Source organism: Procambarus clarkii, chromosome 93 (assembly GCF_040958095.1).
Source record: "Procambarus clarkii isolate CNS0578487 chromosome 93, FALCON_Pclarkii_2.0, whole genome shotgun sequence".
NCBI lineage: Eukaryota > Metazoa > Arthropoda > Malacostraca > Decapoda > Cambaridae > Procambarus > Procambarus clarkii.
Window position 1 is genome coordinate 14,267,300 of NC_091242.1, and position 24,631 is coordinate 14,291,930.

General features: G+C 43.3%; 1 long non-coding RNA gene across 1 annotated transcript; it reads right to left on the bottom strand.

The window, feature by feature from the left end:
- Positions 1–20,542: 20,542 nt before the first annotated feature.
- Positions 20,543–21,481, bottom strand: LOC138359776 (uncharacterized). Its single transcript, XR_011226069.1, has 4 exons — positions 21,206–21,481; positions 20,922–21,046; positions 20,688–20,814; positions 20,543–20,577 (listed from the first exon to the last, which is right to left on the bottom strand). It is a non-coding gene; the product is annotated as an uncharacterized lncRNA (long non-coding RNA).
- Positions 21,482–24,631: the final 3,150 nt, after the last annotated feature.

Genomic DNA, 24,631 nt, shown 5'->3' on the forward strand with positions numbered 1-24,631 from the left:
CTCTCTCCCTCTCTCTCTCTCTCTCTCTCTCTCTCTCTCTCTCTCTCTCTCTCTCTCTCTCTCTCTCTCTCTCTCTCTCTCTCTCTCTTCCCCCTCCCTCTCTCTCTCTCTCTCTCTCTCTCTCTCTCTCTCTCTCTCTCTCTCTCTCTCTCTCTCTCTCTCCCTCTCTCTCTCTCTCTCTCTCTCTCTCTCTCTCTCTCTCTCTCTCTCTCTCTCTCTCTCTCTCTCTCTCTCTCTAATCTCTCTCTCTCCCTCTCTCTCTCTCTCTCTCTCTCTCTCTCTCTCTCTCTCTCTCTCTCTCTCTCTCTCTCTCTCTAATCTCTCTCTCTCTCTCTCTCTCTCTCTCTCTCTCTCTCTCTCTCTCTCTCTCTCTCTCTCTCTCTCTCTCTCTCTCTCTCTCTCTCTCTCTCTCTCATATCCCATATCCCATAACCCTCCTCCCTCCTCTCTTTCCCTTTACACACTGCGTGTCTGTGACTAAAGTATATTTAGCAGCTGTTGTTTGCAGTGGGCCCATGGTCAGCCCATAGTCTCCAGTCAGACCTGAGACTCAGTGCGGGCTTGTCGTCTGTATTCTTCCAGTTTATCTTACAACATTAATTACAAGGTTAAGTTTCCAAGTTGCTAATATTTTCTTCAATAGTATAAATTTTCCACGAATCTGTGTGTCACATGATTTCACGTTGATTTGACTATTTTAAACTAGATTTTTTTTTCTTAACGGGATATAATTGCTTAAATTTATGTGGAGATATGAGCTTTAATGCGATTTCCACGTTTTATGAATTTCATAGCAAGATGCCTGGTTACTCGCAGATTAGAACAACATGAAACGATTCTTAACTTACGTGTAAATAACACCGAAGAACCGACTGAGAGAAAAAATATCTGGCAATCGACAGAGTAATGTTAAGTAGTAAGGTAACGTGAACACACCTTTCTACAACTATTGAGGGTACAAAGTATTAACGCATATAGGAAAATATCAATATTGATACTAACAATTGCATGAACGTTGTCGAATATAGATTTATATTTATATGAGAATATATATATATATAATTTCATTCGCTTGGGAGACTCGAACCACGGACCCAACAAGTGCGAGGAAGAAGCTCTACCCCTGTACTATATTGCAACCATTGTACTATGAGACAGTCACTGTACTATTAACTATCAGACTGCCCCTGTACTATGAGGCAGCCTCTGTACTATGAGGCAGCCACAGTACAATGAGGCAGTCACTATATTGCATGGCATACACCGTACTATGAGACAGCCACTGAACTATGAGGCAGCCACTGTACTATGTAGCAACCACTGTACTATGAGGCAGCCACTGAACTATGAGGCAGCCACTGTACTGTGAGGCAACCACTGTACTATGAGGCAGACACTGTACTGTGAGGTAGCCACTGTAAAATGAGGCAGCCACTGAACAAGGAGGCAGCCATTGTACTATGATGCATGAATTCAACTATGAGGCAGCCACTGTACTATTAGGAATCCACGGTACTATGAGCCAGCCACTGAACTATGAGGCAGCCCCTGTACTATGAGGCAGCCACTGTACTATGAGGCAGCCACTGTACTATGAGGCAGACACTGTACTGTGAAGTAGCCACTGTACTATGAGGCAGCCACTGAACTATGAGGCAGCCACTGTACTATGAGGCAGCCACTGAACTATGAGGCAGCCACTGTACTATGAGGCAGCCACTGTACTATGAGGCAGCCACTGTACTACGAGGCAGGAACTGCATTATGAGGCAGCCACTGTACTATGAGGCAACCCCTGAACTATGAGGCAGCCACTGTACTATGAGGCAGCCACTGTACTACGAGGCAGGAACTGCATTATGAGGCAGCCACTGTACTATGAGGCAACCCCTGAACTATGAGGCAGCCACTGAACTATGAGGCAGCCACTGTACTAAGAGGCAGCCACTGTAATACGAGGCAGCAACTGTTCTATAAGGCAGTCACTGTACAATGAAGTCGCCAAAGAACTGCGAGGCAGTTACTACAACGCATCCACTACACTATTAGGCAGCCACTAAATTATGAGGCAATCGCTGTACTATAGAGCAGCCGCTGTACTAGGCGGCAGCCAATCTACTATGAGGCAGCCATTGTACTATGAGGCAGACACTGTACTATGAGACAGCTACTGTGCTATAAGAAAGCCACTGTACTATGAGGCAGCCACTTTACTATGAGGCAGCCATTGTATTATGAGGCAGCCACTGTGCTATGAGGAAGCCACTGTATTTTGAGGCAGCGACTCATAGTACATAATACTTTGTACATAGTGCCTCATAATACTATGAGGCAGCCACTCCACTATTAGGCAGCCACTGTACAATGAGGTAGCCGCTGAAATATGAGGCGGCCGCTCTACTATTAGGCAACCACTCTAATATGAGGCAGCCACTGTATTATGACGCAGCCACTGTACTATGAGGCAGCCACTGTACTAGGAGGCAGCCAATATACTATGAGGTAGCCACTGTTCTATGAGTAAACCACTGAACTATGAGGCAGCCACATTACTATGAAACAGCATCTGTACAATGAGGCAGCCACTGTATTATGAGGCAGACACTGTATTTCAAGGAATCAACTGTACAATGAGGCAGCCACTGTACTATGGGGCAGACACTGTATTTCAAGGAATCAACTGTACAATGAGGCAGCCACTGTATTACAAGGAATGAACTGTACTAAGTGGTAGCCACTGAACTCTGAGTAAGGCTCTCTACTTTGAGGAAACCACTGTGCTATGAGGCAGCCACTCAACTATGAGGCAGTTACTGTTCTGTGAGGCAGCCACTGTACTATGAGGCAGCTACAGTACTATGAGGACGCTATTGTACTGTGAGGACGCCACTGTACTATTAGGTAGCCACTGAACTCTGAGGCAGCCAATGTACTATGAGGCAGCCACCGTACTGTGAGGTAGCCACTTAACTATGAGGCAACCACTGTACAATGAGGCAGCCACTGTACTATGAGGTAGGCACTGTACTATGAGGACGTCACTGTACTATGAGGTAGCCACTGTTCTATGAAATAGCCACTGTACTGTGAAATAGACACTGTACTATGATGTAGCCACTGTACTATGGGGCACCTAATGTAATATGAGGCAGCCACTGAACTATTAGGCAGCCAATGGACTTTGAGGCAGCAACTGTACTATGAGGCAGTCACTGTATTATAGGGTATCCTCTGTATTTTGAGGTAGCAACTGAACTATCTTGAGGTTTATCTTGAGATGATTTCGGGGCTTTTAGTGTCCCCGGTCCTCGACCAGGCCTCCACCCCCAGGAAGAAGCCCGTGACAGCTGACTAACACCCAGGTACCTATTTTACTGCTAGTACAGTGGCTGCCTCATTGTACAATGGCTGCCTCATAGTACAGTGGCTGCCTCATACTACAGTAGGTGCCCCATAGTACAGTTGCTGCCTCATAGTACAGTGGCTGCCTCATAGTACAGTGGCTGCCTCATACTACAATAGGTGCCTCATAGTACAGTGGCTGCCCCATAGTACAGTTGCTGCCTCATAGCTCAGTGGCTACCTCATAGTACATTGGCTGCCTCATAGTACAATGTTTGCCTCATAGTACAGTGGCTCTACAGTGGCTCTAACTGTTTCATACAGTAACTATGAGACAGTTACTGTACTATGAGGTAGCCACTAAACTATGAGGCCCCCACTGTACTATGAGGCAGCCAATGAACTGTGAAGTAACCACTGTACTAAGAGGCAGCCACTGTACTATGAGGCACAAACTGTACTATGAGGCAGCCACTGTACTATGAGCCAGTCACTGTATTTCAAGGCTTCCTCTGTAGTATGAGGCAGTCACTGTACTATGAGGTAGGCACTGTACTATGAGGAGCCTCTGTACTATGAGGCAGGCATTCGCTGTAAAATGAGGCAGTCTCTTTACTATGAGGCAGCTGCTCTTCAATGAAACAACCAAGGTACTATGATGCAGCCGTTGTACTATGAGCCAGCCAGAGTACTATGAAGCTCCCATGGTACTGTGATGCAGCTACTGCACTCTGAGGCAGACTCTGTAGTATGAAGCACCCAGTGTACTATGAGGCAGCCTATGTAATATGAGGAACCTACTGTACTATGAGGTAGTCTCTATATTCTGAATCAGACAGAACTATGAAGCAGCCACTGTCCTATGAGTCAGTCAATGTACTATGAGGCAGGCAGCCACTGTACTATGAGGCATCTACTGTACTATGAGGCAACCACTGTATTATGCGGCAGCCATTGAACAGTGAGCCAGCCACTGTACTATGAGGGAGCCATTGTACTATAAGGCAAACATTGTACTGTGAGGCAGCCAATGTACTATGAGGTAGCCACTGAGCTATGAGGCATCAACTGTACTATGGGGCACCTATTGTAGTATTAGGCAGCCACTGTACTATGAGGTAGCCATTGTACAATGAGGCAGCCACTGTACTAAGGGGCAGCCACTATACTATGAGGCAACCACAGAACAATGAAGCAACAATTGTATTATGAAGCAGTAACTGAACTATGAGGCAGTCACTGTTCTATGAAGGAGATGTTATACTATGAGGCAACCGCTGTACTATGAGGCAGCCACTGTACTATGTGGCAGACTCTTTACTATGAGGCATCCACTGTAATATGAAGCAGCCGCTCCACTATGAGACAGTCACTGTACCATGAGGAAACCACTCAACTATGAGGCAGCCGCTCCACTGTGAGGCAGCCACTGTACTATGAGGCACCCACTCAACTATGAGGCAGCAACTGTCCTATGAGGCATCCACTTTGCTATGAGGTAGTCTCTGTACTATGAGGTGGCCACTGCACTATGAGGCAGCAGCCTCTGTACTATGAGGTAGTCACTATGCTATGAAGCAGACACTGAACTGTGAGGCAGCCACCGTACAATGAGGCAGGCAGCCGCTGTATTATGAGGCAGCCACTGAACTATGAGACAGCGACTGTATTATGAGGCACCCACTGTACTATGAGGCACTTACTCTACTATGATGCAGCTACTCAACAATGAGTCAGAAATTTTAATATGAGGCAGCCACTGGACTATGAGGCCTCAACTATTATATGAGGCAACCACAGTACAATGAAGGCAGCTACTGTACTATGAGGCGGCCATTGTACAATGAGGTAGCCACTGTACTATGAGGCAGCCACCGTACTAGGAGGCAGCCAATATACTATGAGGTAGCCACTGTTCTATGAGGAAACCACTGAACTGTGAGGTAACCAATGAACTATGAGTGAGCCACTGTACTATGAGGCAGCGACTGTACTATGAGGAGGCCACTGTACAATGAGGCAACCACTGTACTATGAGGCAGCCACTGAACTATGAGGCAGCCAATGTACTATGAGGAAACCACTGAACGATGAGGTAGCCACATTACTATGAGGCAGCAACTGTGCTATGAGGCAGCCACTGTACAATGATGCAGCCACTGTACAATGAGGCAGCCACTGTACTATGTGGCAGCCACTGAACTATGAGGCAGCCAATGTATTATGAGGCAGCCACTGAACTATGAGGCAGCCAATGTACTATGAGGCAGTAACTGTACAATGAGGCAGCCACATTACTATGCGGCAGTAACTGTGCTATGAGGACGCCAATGAACCATGAGGTAGCCACTAAACTATGAGGCAGCAACCGAATTATGAGGCAGCCACTGTACTATTAGTACTATTATGGAGTTACTGTATGACAAGGCAGCCGCTTTACTATGAGGCAGCCACTGTAATATGAAGCAGCCTCAGTACTATGAGGCAGTATATGTACTATGAGGCAGCCTCAGTACTATGAGGCAGCCTCAGTACTATGAGGCAGTAACTGTATTACAAGGCATCCACTCTATTTTGAGGTAGCAACTGAACTATGCGACAGTCACTGTACTACGAGGCAGCCACTGTACTATGAGGCAGTCAATGAACTATGAAATAACCACTGTACTAAGAGGCAGCCACTGTACTATGAGGCATCCATTGTACTGTGAGGCAGCCACTGTACTATGAGGCAGCAACTGTATTATGACGTAGCAACTGTACTGTAAGGCAGCCACTGTACTATGAGGCAGCAACTGTACTATGAGGCAGTTACTGAATTACAAGGCTTCCTCTGTACTATGAGGCAGCCTCTGTACAATGAGGCAGACAATCGCTGTACAATAAGGCAGCCTCTATACTATGAGGCAGCCGCTCTTCAATGAAACAACCAATGTGCTATGAGGCAGCCGTTGTAGTTGGAAGCTGCCATGTACTATGAAGCACCCAGTGTACTTTGAGGAAGCCACTCAACTATTAGGTAGCCTCTGTACTATGAGGCAGCCTCTGTACTACGAGGCAGCCACTGTACTATGAGGCAGCCTCTGTACTATGAGGCAGCCACTGTACTATGAGGCAGCCTTTGTACTATAAGGCTGTATCTATACTATGAAGCAGCACTTGTACTATGAAGGAGTCACGTAACTATGAGGCAGCCACTGAACTATGATGCAGCGTCTGTACCAAGAGGCAGTCACTGAACTATGAGGTAGGCACTGTACTATGAGGCATTCAATGTACTATGAGACAGCAACTGTTTTATGAGGCAGTCACTTGATTACAAGGTATCCACTGAACTATGAGGCAACCACTGTACTAAGAAGCACCCTCTGTACTATGAAGCAGCCGCTCCACTATGAGGCAGTCACTGTACCATGAGGCAGCAACAATAATATGAGGCAGCCGCTGTACTATGAGGCAGTCACTCTATTTCAAGGCATTCACTCTTCAATGAGGCAGTCACTGTACATGAGGAAACCACTCAACTATAAGGCAGCAACTGATCTATGAGGCATCAACTGTACTATGAGGTAGTGACTGTACTATGAAGCAGCCACTGCACTATGTCGCAGTCACTGCACTATGAAGCAGGCACTGAACTGTGAGGCAACCGCCGAACTATGAGCAACCCACTGTATTATGAGGCAGCCACTGTACTATGAGGCAGCCAATGAAATATAAAGGAGTCACTGTACTAAGAGGCAGACACTGTAATGTGAGTCAGCCCCTGAACAATAAGGCATCAATTGTATAATGAGGCAGCAATTGAATTATGAGGCAGCCACAAACTATGAGGCCTCCAGTGTACTATAGGGCAGCCGCTCTGCTATGAAACATCCATTGTACAATGAGGCAGCTACTGCACTATGAGGCAGCCACTGTACTATGAGGCAGCCAAGGTACTATGAGGTAGCCACTGTGCTATGAGGCAGCCAAGGAACTATGAGGTAGCCACTGTGCTATGAGGCAGCCAATGTACTACGAGGAATCACTATACTATGATGCAGTCACTGTATTACAAGGCTTCCTCTGTAGTTTGAGGCAGTCACTGTACTATGAGACAGCTACTGCACTATGAGGCTGCCATTGTACAATGAGGCAAGCTGCCGCTGTACTATGAGGGAACCACTTTACTATAAGGCACCAACTGTACTATGATGCACCCACTGTACTATGAGGCACCTACTGTACTATGAGGCAACAACTGTATTATTCGGCAGCCAATGAACAGTAAGCCCTCCATTGTACAATAAGGCAGAACCTGTACTAAGGGGCAACAACTATACTATGTGGCAACCACTCTACTATGAGCCTTGTAGCGGCTATGAGCCGCTACAAGCTCAGGGAGCCGGTCGGCCGAGCGGACAGCACGCTGGACTGTGATCCTGCGGTCCCGGGTTCGATCCCGGGCGCCGGAGAGAAACAATGGGCAGAGTTTCTTTCACCCTATGCCCCTGTTACCTAGCAGTAAATAGGTACCTGGGTGTTAGTCAGCTGTCAGGGGCTGCTTCCTGGGGGTGGAGGCCTGGTCGAGGACCGGGCCGCGGGGACACTAAAGCCCCGAAATCATCTCAAGATAACCTCAAGATAAGAAGATGAGTCAGCCACAGTACTATGAGGGAGTCACTCTATTTCAAAGTATTCACTCTACAATGGGGCAGTTACTGTACCATGAGGAAACCACTCGACTATTAGGCAGCCTCTGTACTGTGAGGCACCCACTCAACTATGAGGCAGCAACTGTCCTATGAGGCATCCACTGTGCTATGAGGTAGTCTCTGTACTATGAGGCAGCCTCTGTACTATGAGGCAGTCACAATGCTATGAGGCAGCCTTTGTTCTATGAGGCAGCCTCTGTACTATGTCGCAGCCACTGCTCTATGAAGCAGGCACTGAACTGTGAGGCAGCCACTGTACTATGAGGCAGGCAGCCGCTGCACTATGAGGCAGGTAGCCACAGTATTATGAGGCACCCACTGTACTATGAGGCACTTACTTACTTACTCTACTATGATACAGCCACTGGACTATGAGGCAGAAGTTATACTATGAGGCCACAACTGTTCTATGAGGCAACCATTGAACGATGAGCAACCCACTGTACTATGAGGCAGCAACTGTACTATGAGGCAGCCACTGTACTATAAGGCACCCACTGTATTATGAGGCACTTACTCTACAATGATGCAGCTACTGAACAATGAGTCAGAAACTTTAATATGAGGCAGCCACTGTACAATGAGGCAGTCACTTGATTACAAGGCAGTCACTGTTCTATGAGGCAGCCACTGAACTGTGAGGCAAGCGCTGTACTATGAGGCACCCACTGTACTATGAAGTAGCAACTCCACTATGAGGCAGCCACTGTACTATGAGACAGCCACTGTACTATGAGGCAGCCACTGAACTATGAGGCATATACTGTACTATGAGGCAGCCACTGTATTATGAGGCACCCACTGTACTATGAGGCACTTACTCTACAATGATGCAGCTACTGAACAATGAGTCAGAAACTTTAATATGAGGCAGCCACTGTACTATGAGGCTGTCACTGTACTATGAGGCAGTCACTTGATTACAAGGCAGTCACTGTTCTATGAGGCAGCCACTGTACTGTGAGGGAATCGCTGTACTATGAGGCACCCACTCCACTATGAGACAATCAAGGGAACCGGCCGGTCAACCAACTAGGGAAGCCGGTCGGCCGAGCGGACAGAACGCTGAACTTGTGATCCTGTGGTCCCAGGTTCGATCCCGGGCGCCAGCGAGAAACAATGGGCAGAGTTTCTTTCACCCTATGCCCCTGTTACCTAGCAGTAAAATAGGTACCTGGGTCTTAGTCAGCTGTCACGGTCTGCTTCCTGGGGGTGGAGGCCTGGTCGAGGACCGGGCCGCGGGTACACTAAAGCTCCGAAATCATCTCAATATAACCTCAAGATAACCACTGTACTATGAAGCAGTAACAGTATTTCAAGGCATTCACTGTACTATGAGGAAGTCAATGTCCTATGAGGAAACGTCTCTACTATGAGGCCGCCATTGTACAGTGAGGCAGCCGCTGTACTATGAGGCACCCACTCAACTATGAGGCAGCTACTGTACTATGAGGCAGCCTCTGTACTATGAGGCACCCACTGAAATATGAGGCACCCACTGTACTATAAGCCACCCACTGTAATATGAGGCAACCATTATACTATGAGGCAATCACTGTACTAAGATTCCCGTACTCAACTATGATGCACCCACTGAACAAGGAGTCAGGAATATTAATATGAGGCAGTTACTGTACTATGAGGCAGAAACTGTACTATGAGGCTGCAACTGTACTATGAGGCATCCACTGAACTATGAGGCAGCCATTGCACTATGAGGCAGCCACTGCACTATGAGGCAGGCAGCCGCTGTGCTATGTAGCAGCCACTTTACTATGCGGCAGCCACTGTACTATGAGGCAGTCACTGAACTATGAGGCAGCCCCTGTACTATGAGGCACCCACTGTACTATGAGGCACCCACTGTACTATAAGCCACCCACTATAATATGAGGCAACCATTATACTATGAGGCAATCACTGTACTAAAATTCCCTTACTCAACTATGATGCACTCACTGAACAATGAGTCAGGAATATTAATATGAGGCAGTTACTGTACTATGAGGCAGAAACTGTACTATGAGGCACCCACTGTACTGTCAGGAACCCAATGTACTATGAGGCCAGTACTGTACAATGAAGCAATCACTATACTAAGAGGCAGTTATTGTACTATGATGCAGCCACGGAACAATGATGCAATAACTGTAATATGAGGCAGCAATTATACTATGAGGCAGCCGCTGTACTAGAAGTAACCGGTTTACTATTTGTAAGCCACTTTTCTATAAGGCAGTCACTGTACTGTGAGGCAGCCACTGTACTGTGAGGCTTGCAGCTGAGTGGTGGTAACGAGACCAAAACGAATACCTTATGTTTTTTCGAGTGATCCGTTCTGGCCCCATGTATTTTCGTTACCCGGTTGAGATTCGGCGGTTCTTCTCTCGCCCAATGTATTTTCGTTACCCCAGGAGAGCGATTGCTTCTACTCTCTGAAATTTTCGTTCGAGGGGATTAAGAGGTCCCTATAGGGCCCGGTCCGTTTTCGTTACCCCAGCGAGAGATTGCTCGTTGGTGAATTTGTTGCTCCAAGGTGAACTTCAGATTTTCGTGGGCTGTATTTGTCCAGGCGTAGAACCCCCACAACACAATGCTTGGAGCAGAGTAAAACAGAGATAAACTTCCTGGATACGACAGTGTTCATTGGCAGTGAGGACAGGCTCCTTCACACGAAGGCCTACTACAAGCCCACGAACCTGCACACGTATCTACGATACGACTCCAGTCACCCCTCCTCCTTGAAGAACTCCCTACCCTACTCCTTAGGTCTACGTTTGAAGAGGATAAACAGCCTTGAAGACACACTTGCTACTCAACTTCTAGACCTCTGGGACATGTTCTCAGCCAGAGGATACCCAGAACGAGTAATAGCAACGGCTAAAAACAAACTAGACCTGAAGACGAGGTCAGAGCTCCTCATACAGGCCCCCACTCCAGACCTTCAGCCGAGATGGATCCTCCCATCGCTGTATTTTAACGGCCTAGCAAGCCCTCTCCATAATGCCCTGACTGACATCTGGAACTGGCTGAGAAACACCTATGGGGACCACCCTTCCTGGCCTAGGTTTGCCCAAACGCCTCCAATGCTGGCCTGGAGACGAGGAAAGTCACTTAAGGATCATCTAGTACATTCCTGCCTCCACAGGACACACTGCCTTTAACCGAACCTGACACAGACCGATGGTGCAAGAGAATACCCCTGGTTCCCTGGGTTGGGGCCACGAGGTTGAGAGGGTCCCCACAACACAATGCCTTGTTCGTTAAAATACACCACTACTGTTTTAAAAAGTGTTTGTGATAATTCATTGGCTACAGTCCCTTTTTTACCCGAGTCTATTGCGTCGTCGGCTTCTGTTCATTCTATTCCCACTTCTAGGGCTAGGGATGACATATCCAGGAAATGACCAGGAATGCCAGGAATTCTGAATTCGATATGCGAGTCTTTAAATTTATTAATCCCCAAATTAACAGGTAAAATATTTATATTTTTCCTGCTAGCTATAGTGGACTCGATCATACGTGCAGAATTAAGTTTGGGAAATCCATCTGTTACAGCCACTGTGTAACTTTCCAAAAGGGATTGTAGACCCGCTCCTAGTGTAGTAGTAGTAGTAGTATTCATGTTGACTGCTATGAATTGCATTTAAGCAAACACGTCATAATATCTCTTTTTCTTCTTCTTTTTGATGAAACTACGAATAAGCGCTAATTTGGTGGCCTTAGCCTTTCTCTTAGACTTTTTCCGCCTTTTACCACCACCTAAAATCTGACGCCCTACTCCCTTCAATGATTCGATCCCATGCTTCTTAATTGACTTTTTAAAGGAAAGTTCACCTGTTTGCAAGTCTTGCAATACATTGTAACCCACACTTAAGACGGCTGGAGCAAGGGGGCATGGGGGGGGGGGTAGAAATAGCTTAAGCTACTCTATCCCATTGAGATGCATTTCTTTCTCGTCTCAATAAACATACTTGAACTTGATGGAGCAAGGGTTCTCATTAAAAATGGCGCTGCTTTGCGGGCTAAACCAGTGAGGAAACTGAATATACCACCTCCTCTTATATGACTCCCATTAAATATTCTAATATCACTCAGCCCATCTCCTTCATATAAGGCAGGTGGACTAATTAAGAATAATATTTCGTCTACAGACGGAAGGATGAAATTGACGCGCATTTTGTAGCTTGCAGATGGGTAATGAGGCTTGGAACTGTAATATCCTTATTATATAGACCCAATTCGGGGTCGTATATGTAAAACAGCTGTTGTGTTTCCTCGTTCATCAAAAAAACATAGGGGGACCCATTAGGGTCAGTTACTGCAATACTTATACTATCCAGTACATTTGTATTTAATGGTTTATATAATTTCCCATTTGTTGCTTTCACGACCCTGCAAAGACACTACGTCCAATTTATTCACTAATAAATTTCCATACATCATGGGTTCAATTTTATCACAATAATTACAAAAATAATCCATCATGCACCCTGGGTTGTGGAGGGTAGGCACACGTGTCAGATATGGGAGTTTCTTCCAAATAGTTCTTGTGTACGTATATATCATAATTTTTATGCTGATCAGTTCCCAAAACCTTGCCAATACTCGCCCCGCCCCAAAAGATAGGGAAATCCTGCATACTGCTCGATTATCGTCATAAATACAATACATTCTCATCGCTGGTCGCGGTATTGAACTTTACCCTATTAGAAATCGAACCATATTTATTATATGCATCAGCATATCTCGGGAAATGAGTCTTATAGACATTAAACTCAAAACTCAAATCATTCAGTGGAAATATATGGGTAATTTCGTTATTGATGGCATCTATAATTTCCTTTATACTGCCAGCTGAAATATTAGTTTTCGATAGAAATAATTTAGAATGTTTGTAAGTTATCCCTTTAGCATCTAGGTACATAATTCTTACACGGATATAGCTCTCCAGATCATCTGATCTTATTATGCAATAGGCAGAAGGCAATAATATATTCAGGAGACACATCTCGTAGGAACGTTTAGAATCTAGCACAAGTTGATTATGTAATCTGTTTTCAAAAGCACTAGGTTCATTATTAGGAAATAAATCTGTATTAGAAACACCAGTTGTGTAGATAACGTGAGAATCCATTGCTGGACCGTAAATGAATAAACTAAAAACAAAAACAGCACATCTATTTATACGCTCACCTTTAATAGGCTAGCCATGCTGCTGCTCCTCCTCCGCCGACTTAAGGGCGTTTAGTTTCTGCAGCAGTTGTAGTAGTAGCATACACCCGTTTTCTTCTTAGCGGTGCCTCATCATTAAATATTTGTCCACGAGATTCTGATTTCCATTCTCCATTCGAGATTCTCCATTTAGTGTGGAGTTAAGGTTAAAGAGATGAATAATTTAACCAGCGGTAATTTTTCTCGTGGGAATACCGATCGGTGAATCGTCATTTTAGTTAAAATACCATCATTCATGTTTAATCCAGTCACTGGCATTTGCATATTCCTATTGACGTCCCATTGCACCATTTTGCTTTCATCAAAATAATTCAACAGTGAACTAGCATAATCATGATCCTTAGCTTTCAATTTTTAATAAACCAAATGTAGTATTGTAGGATTAGCTCGTACTGACGCTGCTGCTACTGCTAATGGAGTTGATGCTGGAGGGACAGGTGTTTGAGCTAAGATCTGTGATGGAGCTAGTGCTTTTTTCACTACTGTGACTTTAGCAGGTCCCTCATCGACGGATTTACGAGGTACTAGATAATATTATTTCATTTTATTTATTAAATAGCCTGGTAATTAGACTAGCCGCTATGGGTAATAATATACCGTGGATACTGCTTCCTTTGCGAGTCAATAAAATGCGTTTTTCGTTCGAAATTAGGGTTTCTTGCAAGCCAGTGAATGCAATGTATCTTTGTATTTCTTCAATTTAACCATAACTTTCTTTTTAACTGGAAGCCTATTTTTTCAGATTTTTTTTTTAAATCTCTGACAAGCAATGAATATTTTTTTTTTTTTAACTGGGCAATCAATTTTTTCCTGGCTGAGGAATTAAGTTTGCTCAGCAAGGTCACCAACTCTCTGTACGTGTATACTAATGGCTTCTTCATATCTTCAACAAATCATCGGCATCAATTCACTGATGAAATGAAGAGTCGTAACCTTTGTACCTTACTCTATACTGTAATTTATTATTTGCCAAAGTTCGTTTGCGCAGCTCCTCAATATCAAATGCGGGTGGTAAATGGGTTAGGGTTAATACTTCCTTATAAATTCCACCGTCAATAGGCTTATTATTCAAATCTTCTAAAAACTATAATGGGATTGGCTGGCTTTTATGGATACGAATAATTCTGAAAAATTCTTCCGTCTTTTGTCTAGCAAATCCTTTCTTGAATGTCGAAATCCGGTTTGAGAGGGTAATGTGAAAGACTGTGTCCCCCCACCGCTAGCTGAGAACTCAGACCTGCTTTTGGTTTGTTCTTACTTTTATACATGAGATTGAACTGTTTCTTTATATCTTGTGGACCAGATAAAGCATGAACGTCAACTGGAGCCCGACCACCTAACCCTCGGTGAGGTGATGTGTTATAAGCCTTTATGATATCAGGCAATATGGGCAGATATCTCGAGGTATTGTGCGCAGTCATATATTTATAAATCTTAGTTTTCATGGTACATATTAAGCGTTCGGCTATGGCGACTTTTGTTTCTTGAGAAAGTACGCTACACAGTTTAATATTTTTAGTTTTTAATATTTTTAACATTTGGTTCATATGAGAATTATAAAATTCACCCCTTGATCTGTATTAATTTTACGTATTCCTTGGGATTATGAGGATTCCAAGAGTTTTTTCAGAGCTTTACTCACACTCTGTCAATCTTTGCGCTTCAAAGGTGCGACTTGATCATACAGTGAAAAAATATCGACACAGACGAGTATATATTTGATATCATCATTGTGTTTAGCTAATAATCTCATTTCTGCTAAATCACAGGCTAGATATATACGGGATTTAAGACTCAGTACCTTTTGTCGCTTAAATTTGCGAGGTTTTATTGCGTGTAAAGTTTAAGCTTTAGACGATTTCAAGTATTCTTTGACATCTGATAAAGTAATATCTTGCTTAAAGTTTTTTGCTGCTGTATAGAATCTATAGACCTCCCCTAACCCCCCTGAGGATGCTGGGTTATAATATATTTTATCTAGTACGTTCTCCATCTTTTAATAAAGTGATATTGGGTTGTATGGATTTAGCTGTTTTATACAACCAATACACCAACCTTCCTAACCTCCCCTCGTGGTTGCTGTGGTGTTTTCATCTAGTACGTTCACCATTGGAATACAATTTCGTATGGTTGCTCACCTACACTATTGCTACGGAAGGTAATACGTTCGGTTTTTTTTCTGCTAAATCCACCAATAAATACCCATAAGGTTTACTGATGGCTTTCTTCTAGATATCCAAAAGTTTTTTAGATTCTTATTTACCAAATAACTGCTGCCCTAAAGTCCCAATTTGAGCTAAATCTCTAGATTTCACTAATTGAAATGGGAGGCGTTTAAACTTATACTTCTAGCATATTTCCCAGACAAAAATATTTTTTGGGTAATTAATATACACGAACTAGCGAGATGTCTGCCTTTAGTGAATATATCGGACACAAATGAACAAATCCACAAGGGCCGTGACGAGGATTAGAACCTGCGTCCGGGAGCATCCCAGACACTGCCTTAATCGACTGAGCTACGACAGGGTTAAGAGGGTTGAAACCGAAGTTCTACTGAACTTACTGGATCCCGTAGCCTCTCTGAGGCACAAACCAGGCTTTTACACAACCCCCCCCCCCCTGCACCCGAGCTATGTCAATAGGCCGTTCTCCCTCTTCGCCCTTACATCATCACACACAGAGATCACACTAACGTGATGCATCAAATGAACAAATCCACAAGGGCCGTGACGAGGATTCGAACCTGCGTCCGGGAGCATCCCAGACACTGCTTTAATCGACTGAGCTACGACAGGGTTAAAAGTCGTAGCTGTCGTAGCTCAGTCGATTGAGGCAGTGTCTGGGATGCTCTCGGACGCAGGTTCGAATCCTCGTCACGGCCCTTGTGGATTTGTTCATTTGATGCATCACGTTAGTGTGATCTCTGTGTGTGATATCGGACACAATTTTTGAATTGGCAGATTCGATGAACAAGTCATCAATAATAATTAAAATACATGAGTCCTCTGTACGTTCATCTAAAGAGTTAATAATTTCAGGATGAGCTATTATTTTCTTGTTAATTACTGGATCGTCTAGCAATACTCAATAACTGCCACCGCATATAATAATACTGGAAAATTTCTGATGGTGTTTTTGTACAAGTTTAGTGCACAAATAAAATTTTCAAGCAATGGAAAATCCTGCAATGATTATTCTACTAGGTTCATTGAAAATATCGAGTTGTTCTTCAGTTATATGTGAACAATCTATGACTTGTGTTAGGTTCATACTGGGATAAGTATGACAAGGACATCATGATATCACATGAATGGGGAGGTTTTATAGAAACATCAAAGTATACATTTCATAATTTTTATTACATATAAACATACATATAAAGCATTTTAAGGTTTTATGAAAACATTGAAGTATACATTTCACAATTTTTATTGCATAGAACAGAACATTTTTCAAACATAGGTTAGGAGGGCTGCATTTTCAAAACATAAATAATAAGTCAGGGGTCGCATTTTGTTCAAACATCAATGATACGTAAAGGGGGGGATACAAATTTTCAACACACGAAGATAGGTTAGAAGGGTTACAATTTTCCAATACCAATTTATTCAGACACTAATTGCGAGGATACGTCTTGTTCACCAATGCATCGCGTTTTCCCCACATATTGAATATGGTATGGAATCCACGTCTTACAGGACTTGCAGAGTGCAGGTTCCTCCTCCTCCTCATTCTCTTCATGAATTTCTGCTTGAGGGATATAGGGGTGTACAAATGCCAGGGATTGTGTCGGGCTCAGTACATACCGTTTATCGTCAAAGGCGGACAATCCACGTTTTGTAGTAAGACAGGTACACATACGTCCTTTAACATTCCTAATAGATCTAGACCGGAACTGCTGCCCAATACTCTAATGCATTTTGGAAAGCCGAATGAGTAAGTTTAGACTGATGATAAGTGGGAATTCCTTTGCAACGACAGATCTGAACCTGATCTTGAGTGAGAATCGAGTACATTTTTGGTTTTAATGCAAAAAGCTCCTTAATGATTTTGGCTCCAATTTCCGATTTTAGCAAACCCAGTTGACCTTTGCGAGATTCATCAAAATAGGGATTTTCAGGAGAGAAATTGCTGAAATCCATATGTCGAGATAAAGGCAGTTTACTCAATTCCTCAAAAGCATTTGATAGGTCAATTCAATCAAATACGAATCTGTGTCCGTATATAGCAATCTAGCTTTGTCTCGATAATGAACTTTGACGGTATTGTACCAAAAATCATACAGTATCTTTTCAACTATTTGCAGGATATGGAACCCCAGATAGGTTGGTGTATTAAGAGATGGTGTTTTGACAATGCAAATGACCCTGTCTTCACTTAACAAAATACACCGTTTGAAGATCGGATTACGTGCAAGCTTTTGGAAATTGGCTCGTGACGTGACTAAATAATGCTGATCACAATATTTACTCACATTTGTTAAACTCTTGCCTTAAATTGTGTTCGAGAACAGCTTGAAAGCTTTAGATTTAATGGCGCAAGGTGTATTTGAACGTTCATGAGCATTTGTTTCGACAAATTCCTTAAGGTACTTGCTTTGTCGGAATTCATAAACTGCATTTACCTTAGCAACTTCCAATCCCAATTTCATTAGCATCTGCAATAAATTCAAACTGACCAAGTAATCTTTTTGGGGGAGATGAGAGGCAATTATTATTGTGTTTCTTGGGGAGTTTGCGATCTTCCGTATTTAAAATGTGTTTGCTGTAATCAGACAGAAGATCAGTAGAAATATTAGCGTGTGACAGGGTTAAGGGTAAATCATCAGTGTATCGAGCCACCTCAGGTGTGACATGCTTAGTATCACACATGACCCAATAACCCTTATCCCCGTCACTTGCAATATTTCTCAATCCTTGTTGAAGCCAATCATTGCATTCAGCTGCAGATAATTTACGGATCCCGTCTTGAGGTAGCAGTTCTGTCAGTCATACAGGTGGCGAATAACCCATCAAAATCCAAATATAAAATATATTTATCATCGCTGGAAGGATCAGCACCTGTATGCTCATTTTCTACACTAGTATGCTGTCGTACAACATAGGTAAATCCACCTCTTAAATTTCTACGCAATGCATCGTACAAATGGGGATCAGAAATACATAATCTAGATAAAGAGACATAGTGAGTAATGTCTGACATGTAAAGCTCAAGCATGGTCTTATTCCATACAATAAACACATCACACAATAGTCCAGTATCCACTTTCAAACAGACCTTCAAGTAATCCCCAATGGTCTTGCATTCCGCTAATCTAAAGACTTCTTTAGCCTGTTTATAATCATTCTCACTTATTGCCTCGTGCTTTAAACTTTTGTAGAAGGCTTCGGGAGGAGGAAAATCCGCTTCATCTAATTTCTCCAAAGATGAAATGTAGTCAACAGAATACCTGTTTGCCTGTATTTAGTAAATAGTGGGCAGCTACAGGGACGTCATCTAGCATAACTGAGGTGTTAGTGGTAGTTAGCCACCCTTGATGTATTCCTTGGCTAGTTTATCCAGCCCACCATTCAGTAAAGCCAGACTGTCCATAAACCAAAGTTTACCGATATCTACTTTCATGAACTTAAATCCTACTTTGGAGGCAGTATAAATTTTATGGTTAGGGAGGTTAGACAATTCATTTAAAATTACCCCGAGGTCATAAGCGGCATTGTGTGAGAATGTATACAAATATTTATAAGAATGTCTGCACAACATGTTGCACCTATGGAAATAGGACGCTATATAATTATTAAATTCAATAGCATGATCATGGTGATGGTGCTTGTCTTTAGCTGATTTGAATGGCGTATGGCACATATCACATGTGGTCTGACGTCTGTGAGCTCACCATTGTGCAAGTGGCATATATATTTTGTATTTGGGCATGGTAGATATAATTATCTTCCATGACTTCTCTAAAGTATCTATGAAATGATTTACGAGTTCATCCCTCATATAAGTCAATTTCTCTACCACCTCCAATTCCCTGTTAATGATGATAAAAGCATATGCCACAGCTTTGTGAAGGTTTTCAATCATTTCAATCTTGGGGATTGAAGGGGTCCAACAAGCAATCGAAATCATAATTTGCAGTATGTGAAGGTCCATAGGCACGGCCATAATTTTTTAACTTGATTTTATGACCTTCAGGGTAAAATTTCAATATCTGTTTCACTTCCCCTGCATCTTCGTGATCACGCATCGCATCAGGTGACAAATGAATCAAGCACGAATGGCAAAATATATGATTATTGGATATTTTGCTTATATGACTGTGCATGATGCGAACATATTGATTGAAATCTTAAATGAGCACGAGATGCTGATCCTTCAACATGAGCAAAGGTACTTTACGAGCAGAATGCTCCCTCCCTTTCCTAGCTATGCTAATGTAGTACCTATTATCTTCACAAGTGAGTATATAGATAAATATACTTAATTTATTTATACTTTCAACTTTATTGATGTTATCATACGTTATGGGTATTTCAATATCCTCACTCCAGCGAACAAATCTAAGACACCACCTGACAGACTTAGAATGCGTGACAATGTTACGGATGCCTATCCCCTGCGCTAGACATATATATGCTGCTAAACATTGGATCAAACAAGCATTTTGTTCCCCTTTAGGGTTGAAAACATGTTATGAACCACGCAATTTATCTGGATACGGCACAATCTCCTAGACAGATAGGATGTTGAACTGCTATGGAATTAATATAAAAACCAGAAATGCTTTGAATAGCTAGACTCGAACCTTCTGTCCTGGCAAGGAACTCTTCTAGCTTATTATCCAGTTCAGCGATCCATTGATCTACGACAACACTTGTCTCATGCCTAGTTACAGTTCGTTGCTTAGCTCTTATGGGCAACTCTCCCTCAAAATCAGGTTCATTTTCTTGATTAAGCCCTTGTAAATTGAACGAAAAATCTGGGTAAATTAATAGGGCAGGCGGGAAATTGGGGTGAACGGCATCGAACAAGGATTCTAATTCTCGCATAAAATAATCGTGATATATAGTCAAATAATGGGCAGGATCTCCTTAGGCATAATTTGGGATGCTATATGAATGGCGTATGTAACCCCCATTGAAATTATTGATCACTTCTAGAACTGCTGGCTGAGGAGGAAGTATAAAATCTACCTGCTGCTGCTGAGGTGGTGGCGAATTAGCAATAGGTTGGCTGGCTTTCACATCTCAATCTGCTTCCAAAACCAAATGCAGGGAGTCTTCGTCATCTAGTTGCGAACCTATCAGTAACAAGAATAATGATTTCATTAAATTAAACTAAATATAGGAAGTTTTTTTTAAATAATGTCGTTATAGAAATCTACTAATAAATATTGAGGATGTTACTTACAATTTGGACTGTTCCTATCTTTAAATGGAGGCATATGAGCTTGGCTAGGGCTAGGCTCTTCATCACCTCTTCCTCCTCCACGAGGATATTCCTCCTTCTCTTCCTCCTCCTCCACTAACTGCTGAGCCTAAAAAAATATACAATTTAATGGTACTTTTAATAGCTAATGTTGATGTAATATTATACCGAAACTGGAAAAATAATGGAGAATAATGGTACAAAAATGAGACTCACTTTTATATTGAATGCTTTAAGGTTGCGAAGCTTATATACCTTTCAATCGGAATTGCTAGAAGACTGCGTGTTGTTGTCCTCCCCCTCCAAATACATACAAAATGAGCATACTTCAGGGAGGCCACCTGCAGATTAAAGTAATTTTTCACACACAATTCAATTGGCGAAAGAAAATTACTACTGTTGTTAATTTAATAAAAATATTCTATAATTCAAATGAAAGAAAATGCAATCCTTGCTATTGCAGTGATTAAATTTTACAGCTAATTATTATAAATACTCACAGATAGCACAGAACACGTTAGAGCAGATGGTGCAGATCTTGTCATAATTCCTGGGAGGTATATCATTACAATTGGGGCAGCATAACACACACTCTCGACGAGAGTTTGCCATATAAGATATATGGCATTTTTACACTTCACACGGCACAAATGCAATTTCTCCTGCATTGGCTTGTTGCAGAAAGGACAAGTATCAATTGTTGTTGTATAATCCAGAGGTTTGGTGAAATGTGCAGGAGCAATGCTGGCTTCTTGTGAAGGCTGAGAGGCCTGGAGTTGAACTGACCCATTGACTGGGGAATGGCAACCAGGCCAGCTTACCAGCTGTGTTGCCAGACATACGACTCTGCTCAAATTGCGGTACGACATTTGGGCATCTATTTTAGTTTTCAACTTATTACCACATAATGAATGATTACAGGTGTATATAAAATATAGAATGCACATTCTTACAGCTCTGATGAAGTTGGTTAGGTGGGGATGGATAGTATAGCCATTTTGAATAATAACAGCAAATACAGTACATATGCAAGTAGGACGCCAACGCCTCATTGGCCGTCTGGTGACGTCACGCCCAGTTTGATAAGTCAGGTTGCTGTGGTGCCTTAACACCTATTTGCTAATGGCTAACAATACTCTATCCCTATACTAGGCAGCTTTTTGTGATGTCTCTAAAACAACAACAGTGGGTAAGTAGAAAAGTATTTTTTTGTTTGTTATATAATAGGTTAGGTCAGGTTTGGATAAATAGAGTTTGTGAATTGAATAACAGAAAAATATGAGCAATGATCGAAAAATACGAGCAAAGGTATCCGAGCATCGCCTGTAATGTAACAGAGTACAGTTGAGGTATTGCGAGAGAGAGATTAAGAGATTTCACTAATGTGTGAACCTCCTAGGAACCTCATGTACAACACTTCGCTATAAGCTATGCACTCATTGGTGGGATCGAACCGCATTAGGGATGAAGACCTTAAAATGAAGGTAACTGCAGAAGGTCTTATTTCAAAACATGTGAAGCCGCTTTTACTCATTTTTAGTTCATATATATATATGTACACTGTTACGGCCCTACTGGGACGCAACCGGGTTCTTCTCTGATGGTATTAGAGTTTGAGTATTCGGCCCCAAGTTAGTAGAGGCTTTCAAGGACTGAGCCTCGTAATGCAAGTAAAATCAACAAGGAAGGTACATTAAACATACAAGATTAACACTTTCCTTTATATATAATTTCCACCACCATATATAAATAAAAAGTCACACACAGGAATTATTACTACACAAAATATGTACAGCTTCATCTCCCTCTGAAGACACTGAACACTTGGTGACGCTCACTCTGGGTAGCCTTTTTCTGGTCTCCTCTTCCATGGCCCATGATGAATCCACGATGAATCTACCCTGGCCACAGGCCAGCCAAATTACAATCCCACTGGGTGCCTCGTCGTGATGGCCTACAACCACAGTCCAGCCTGTAGCTGGCAGGTACCAATCATCATTGCTGTTAGTCCACTCCACGGCTAATACTAGGGTTGCGAGCCCTAGGTGGGAGCCTTGTGTGACTCGCTGGTCACTCTCCTCATTCGGCACCGCAGTGGGTAGTCTCTTCCACCAGCCAGCCCTGGATACGGCGATTCCCGTCACTGCTACTACTCAGGCAGGCAATTACAGTCTCAACAGAGTTCGTCCGGGGGTGGCTTACAGCTTCTACAAAGCAGACTGGTGAAGAGACCTTGGCTGCCTTGGGTAGACTCCTTCACCGTTCATCACAGCCGTCCTAGGTTGACTCTGAAAGTAGTCACGTCATCAGTATCGGGACACTACATGGGACCACTAGGAAACATCACTTACTAGCTTAGACACAAACGCCCACCTCTTCGCGCCATAGATGGCATTCACTGTCTAAGCGCCACCTCGCCAGAGGTCAGCAGTGGCTACTCCGCGAGCCGACTAGGACAGGAATCCAGTACTTATTGCCGGCATATCCTGTCACCACTAGATGGCGTTGTCCATGTCGAAGTTAATATTAATGTTGTGGGGTTTTCGGGAGCGGACTCACAGATGGCGTGGACTTTACTGCTCCGTGCTTGGGCGAGGAATTCTGGTTCGTAACACCTCCCCACCAAAAAGAATTTGGTTTGGGTTTCTACAAAAAGAGAAAACAAACCAAATTATTACGTTGGTACAACTCCAAACGGACTCACATAAACAATGGACTGGTGTGGCGAGGATGTCTTGTCCGCAAAACTGCCCTAATGGGAGATTCTGGCAGACGGAAAACTTTAAGATCATAGGCAATGACCTGTCTGATGTGACTTCCTACAACCTCACTCAGATGTTAATCAGGGGCATAATTATCTCACGTGTCTTTAGTAAGATTCGGCAGTGGCGCAATCTGGGGTGCATCGACACCTCCCTGTGTCGTGCCACCACTGGTGGCTGGTCGCAGACGGGATTTCATTATACTGGTCCGGTAGTCCTTCAGGGAGACGGGAACCTGGAATACAGGGGACTGATAATTTGGAGTAACAGCGATAGTTGTTAAGTCGGTACTTACAGCATAACCGTCTACTAGGCCCACACCTAGTCCCAACAGGGCTGCTTGTACATTGAAGATGGCGTTCGCTCTGCCATCGTCAGGTCGACCAACGTTCCATATAACGCTGAATCCAGGTTTGGCAATCACGCGGGGGGTGTCAACCTGTTGGAAACAGTCACTCATAATATCATTTCTCCCACTCCCTGTATCCACCATCACCTTCCAGGTACCTTCTTCGACTGCAACACTCACAGTGCAAGTCTCTAATCCCTGGGGTCTCTTCACGATGTTCATAGGAGCCATCATCTGTCGGGTCGTCCACTGGTCCTTACTTAGAACACACATAAGAATTAAACAAAATACCGCCAAGAAACATTTAGGAATAAGCTTCATGAGCCTATCACGTCCATAGCTGGCGATCTCCATTAGCCTGGCTTGGATCAAAGAGCGCACTAGAGCCTGCGCACCTACCTCACATACCTCTGACATCTGGGGAATCTCTGGCCGGTTCAGTAAACATTGTACCTTGCCATACCGCAAGTACTCATCTGCCGTCACTCCAGACTCTTGGGTATCCGTGGGTGCTTGTACACGAGGCCTCTCCTCTTGCTCAGTCACTTCTGTCACTATAACCCCATGTTTCTTGTCGGGAGAAGAATCGGCAGAATCTGTTAGAATGCTCTCGATCTGTTGGGTAGAGGAAGAATTAAATATATTATATAATTGTACGTCTGCCTGTATCTGGATACCACTGTTTCCTGTTGTTTCCTCACACCTTATTGCTGCTCCGGCTAACTCGTCTACCATCTTGAGATGATTGTCGTTCCAACCTGTCACCAAGTCGTTGGCTAGTATTACGTCAATCCCAGCTATAGGCAGGGTATCAA